General features: G+C 51.1%; 2 non-coding genes and 1 pseudogene across 2 annotated transcripts; all 3 read right to left on the minus strand.

Moving 5' to 3' along the window:
• Positions 1-677: 677 nt before the first annotated feature.
• LOC123740540 (U5 spliceosomal RNA) lies at positions 678-794 on the minus strand. The gene has a single exon (XR_006768422.1). It is a non-coding gene; the product is annotated as a U5 spliceosomal RNA (small nuclear RNA).
• Positions 795-1,756: 962 nt separating this feature from the next.
• LOC145858773 (U5 spliceosomal RNA) lies at positions 1,757-1,873 on the minus strand. Its single transcript, XR_014379252.1, has one exon. It is a non-coding gene; the product is annotated as a U5 spliceosomal RNA (small nuclear RNA).
• Positions 1,874-2,547: 674 nt separating this feature from the next.
• On the minus strand, positions 2,548-2,727 carry LOC145858721 (uncharacterized; annotated as a pseudogene).
• Between the last annotated feature and the right edge of the window lie 2,273 nt (positions 2,728-5,000).

A 5,000-nucleotide genomic window follows, 5' to 3' on the forward strand; every position in this document is an offset into this window, starting at 1 on the left:
CCCACCTCCAACTTTAGGATCCCAATCAAAATTTTTCTCCCAAAGGTCTCCCTCCCAAACGGCTCCATCTCCTTGTTCCTCCAGGCGAACCTCACCGTGTTCGCTATCCCGACTCCAGGCATCTTGTTTGGAGCATGTCGAGCCATCTTGAAAAAAAAGCTCTCTTAAAAAGAAGCCACTAGAAAAATTATTTTTGAAAATTGAAAAAAAACCGTCTCCCACACTCCAAACCTTTCCTCCCTCCGGCCTTCCTTCGACCTTTTGGCTCAGCGGGCTTTGGGGCACCTCGGTACCAAGCTTGATCTGAGCCAAAAGGCCGAGAAGCGATAACCCACAAATTGACCCCTGCACCCGCCGGGCCCCCGGGGGCCTCGGCAGACCTCATCGGTTTGGCAAAAGTTGGCTCCTCCTCACCCAACGCTTCCCTGGTGACAGGCGGGTGTGTTTTTTTTTAAAAGTCGCTAATGCGTCGTTAGGTCACTAGCTCTTTAATCCTAGTGCGACTATTTGTTCAATGCCCGGCAAATACACCAGTCATCGTCGGGCTTGAACTCAATTGCCCGAGCGACTACTTTGAGTGGAAAAAATACGCCGGTCGGTCAGCCGGCTTCAAGTCAAACGCCTGAGCAAAAAGTCTCGGCGTCATCTCTGTCAATTTCTCTTGAAACAAGATACCGGGCTCTGCCAGAAGCAAAGCCCTTCCAAAAATACGTTGAACTCGTAAGTGTTCCTCTCCACGGAAGTCTTTAGTAAAAGGCGAAAGGCTTGTGCGTAATGAAGAGAAACCAGAGTCGTATGGAAGTCAGAGGTCGGGGCCCGAGACACACACGGTGCACTCTAGGCCGGGTCCCCGCGGGTGGTCCCCGAACCCACTCTTCCAAGTTTTCGAGGGCTGTGGGTAAAAAGTCGCACTCTAGGCCGGGTCCCCGCGGGTGGTCCCCGAACCCACTCTTCCAAGTTTTCGAGGGCTGTGGAGTACAGACAGCACAGACAGACAGACAGACAGACAGACAGACAGACAGACAGACAGATCCTGGTGAAGTGATTGTATTTTTGGGGGGGGCTCAAAAACACACACACACACAATCCTGGTGAAGTGATTGTATTTTTTGGGGGGGGCTCAAAAACACACACACACACACAATCCTGGTGAAGTGATTGTATTTTTTGGGGGGGGCTCAAAAACACACACACACACACACACACACACACACACACACACACACACACACACACACACACACACACAAACAATCCTGGTGAAGTGATTGTATTTTTTGGGGGGGGCTCAAAAACACACACACACACACACACACACACACACACACACTCCTGGCCAATGTATTATATTTTTTTTTTTTTTTTTTTTTTTTTTTCTTGATCTGAGCCAAAAGGCCGAGAAGCGATAACCCACAAATTGACCCCTGCACCCGCCGGGCCCCCGGGGGCCTCGGCAGACCTCATCGGTTTGGCAAAAGTTGGCTCCTCCTCACCCAACGCTTCCCTGGTGACAGGCGGGTGTGTTTTTTTTTAAAAGTCGCTAATGCGTCGTTAGGTCACTAGCTCTTTAATCCTAGTGCGACTATTTGTTCAATGCCCGGCAAATACACCAGTCATCGTCGGGCTTGAACTCAATTGCCCGAGCGACTACTTTGAGTGGAAAAAATACGCCGGTCGGTCAGCCGGCTTCAAGTCAAACGCCTGAGCAAAAAGTCTCGGCGTCATCTCTGTCAATTTCTCTTGAAACAAGATACCGGGCTCTGCCAGAAGCAAAGCCCTTCCAAAAATACGTTGAACTCGTAAGTGTTCCTCTCCACGGAAGTCTTTAGTAAAAGGCGAAAGGCTTGTGCGTAATGAAGAGAAACCAGAGTCGTATGGAAGTCAGAGGTCGGGGCCCGAGACACACACGGTGCACTCTAGGCCGGGTCCCCGCGGGTGGTCCCCGAACCCACTCTTCCAAGTTTTCGAGGGCTGTGGGTAAAAAGTCACAGACAGACAGACAGACAGACAGACAGACAGACAGACAGACAGACAGACAGACAGACAGACAATCCTGGTGAAGTGATTGTATTTTTGGGGGGGGCTCAAAAACACACACACACACAATCCTGGTGAAGTGATTGTATTTTTTGGGGGGGGCTCAAAAACACACACACACACACAATCCTGGTGAAGTGATTGTATTTTTTGGGGGGGGCTCAAAAACACACACACACACACACACACACACACACACACACACACACACACACACACACACACACACACAAACAATCCTGGTGAAGTGATTGTATTTTTTGGGGGGGGCTCAAAACACACACACACACACACACACACACACACACACACACTCCTGGCCAATGTATTTATTTTTTTTTTTTTATTTTTTTTTTTTTAAGTAAAATGGCGGGAAAACGGGGGACCCCCATGAAGGGGGCTTCGCACTTGTTTCAGTTTGGATGATTCTTCTTTTTTCATTCCTTCTCTTCTTCTGCTAGCTGTTTTACATAGATTTGGTGTATTTCTTTTTCCTTGACAATGGGAGAAAAGTGTTGCACCATTCCCGGAGGTACTGCAATACCGGGTCGATGCGTGGAGCGGACGGAGCAAGCCCCATTTCCGACTCCCTGTTCGAAAAATCCATTTAATATGTAGTCCCCCGATGGGGGACGTATCAGATATTAAACTGATAAGAACAGATTTTTTTTTTTTTTTTACAAAATATATTTATTACGTTCCAAACCAACCAAAATTTTCCACACATCAATCAATTCAAATACAAATTCCAATCAACACAAAAATAAACATTTCAAAACTATTCAACAATAACCAAACCCAAAAACCAAAACGTCATGAGAGCATCTACCCTCCCCTTCCCACCTACAAACCAAAACCCATACACATATCAAATAACCAAAATTAAACACTCACCCTATACTCCCGACCGACGGGGACGCCTCCTCCACTCCTGACGCTCCACCGTCGGCCACCATCCCCTCTCCCCTAGAAACAAAAACAATTCCCGGCACACCCACACTCTGTGTCTTGTGCCCCCCACTCAAATCCACCACCCGGCCCTCCTCCGAACTCAGACCCGAGCACCCCATGCCCCCAAACAGAAAACTTGCTCCTTCCTCCATCCCCCAATCCTGGGCCATGCCTGGGAGGTCCAGCTCTGCCAGGGGTGTAAAGGAACAGGAAGAAGAGGGAGCCCACGAGGGCCCAGCATCCTCTCCCCCTTGCCCTTCCTTCACCACCACCCTTTTACCACCCTTCTTCCTCCTGCTTTCCGGGCGCTCCCCCTTCTTAGGTCTCTTTATTGGTGGAGGGCGCAGCCAGGGAACATTCCTTTCCTCGTCCGTCAACCCCCCCCTCGCTTCATTCATATTGTCCGGCAGCCCCCCCACCATCTCCCTCAGCTCCTCCACCCGTGATCTCACCTCTTTACTGTCCCCCCACTCCTTCACTCCTTCTCCTACTGGTCCCGCCACCACTGCCATCTCTTTCTCCTCCCTTTCTTTCTCTTTCTTCTCCACCACCTTCTTCCTTGTCTCCTTCCTTTCTGTCTCTTTCTTCTCCACCACCTTCTTCCCTGTCTCCTTCCTTTCTGTCTCTTTCTCCTCCACCACCTTCTTCCCTGTCTCCTTCCTTTCTGTCTCTTTCTCCTCCACCACCTTCTTCCCTCTCTCCTTCCTTTCTGTCTCTTTCTCCTCCACCACCTTCTTCCCTGTCTCCTTCCTTTCTATCTCTTTCTTCTCCACCGCCGTCTTCCCAGTCTCCTTTCTTTCTGTCTCTTTCTCCTCCACCACCTTCTTCCCTGTCTCCTTCCTTTCTGTCTCTTTCTTCTCCACCACCTTCTTCCCTGTCTCCTTCCTTTCTGTCTCTTTCTTCTCCACCTCCGTCTTCTCTATCTCCTCCCTCTCTGTTCCCTTCTCCATCTCCTTCTCCACCGCCGTCTTCTCCGACCCCTCCACTCTCTTATCTCCTTCCTCCTCCTGCTCCTTCTCTCCTTCAGCCTCCTGCTCCTCCTCTCCTTCAGCCTCACGCCCCTCCGATTCCACCATGTCCACTTCTTCCTTTTCCTCTTCTTCTCCTACTGTCGCTCTGTCCTTCTTCTCCCGCCGTGTGTCCTTTTCCTCTGTGCCAGTTCTTGTTTCTTTGTCCCCTCCTCTTCTTCCCCCATCCCCGGCTCTCGCTCCCCCCCCAGCTGCAGACGCGTATGACCGGTGACGCGCCGGGCATTCACGCCACAGGTGCGTAATCATGCCACACCCGTGACATGCCTTCGGCGCGTCACAGTCCCTCGCCTCGTGCTCCGCAGATCCACAATACCTGCACTTCTTTGTGCTGCACGAGGCGAGGATATGACCATAGGCCATACAACGCCTGCAGAACGGGGGCTGACGTGCATAATACAACGTCCCCCTGTCAGCCCCCAGGGAGAACATCGCCGGCGGATGGAGGTAACCCCCCAACCCCTCAGGGTCCTCCCTGAGCAACGCCTGGAATCCTCTCTTCCCATCCCAGAAGCCCAGGGAGTCCCTGAGGAGCCTTGCCGAGGAGACATTGTCCATGTAGCGCCCAAGGAAAGTCCTCACCTCCTCGTCCTTCACATGAGGGTTATACATATTAACCGTGACCACCCGGAAATTGGTTTTTCCCAGGCTGGTCACCTCGTAATGACACATCGGTCCATCCTTTCCCACTTCTCTCGCCCTCCTCATCACGTCCTCATACCTGTCTTCTTTGTGGAGCGTCACGTCGTAAGCCACCTCCAGTGGGTTCGCCTGGAGGCACAACACTTCCCCCACCTCCAACTTTAGGATCCCAATCAAAATTTTTCTCCCAAAGGTCTCCCTCCCAAACGGCTCCATCTCCTTGTTCCTCCAGGCGAACCTCACCGTGTTCGCTATCCCGACTCCAGGCATCTTGTTTGGAGCATGTCGAGCCATCTTGAAAAAAAAGCTCTCTTAAAAAGAAGCCACTAGAAAAATTATTTT

The sequence above is a fragment of the Salmo salar genome, chromosome 10 (genome assembly GCF_965601325.2).
Source record: "Salmo salar chromosome 10, fSalSal1, whole genome shotgun sequence".
Lineage (NCBI taxonomy): Eukaryota > Metazoa > Chordata > Actinopteri > Salmoniformes > Salmonidae > Salmo > Salmo salar.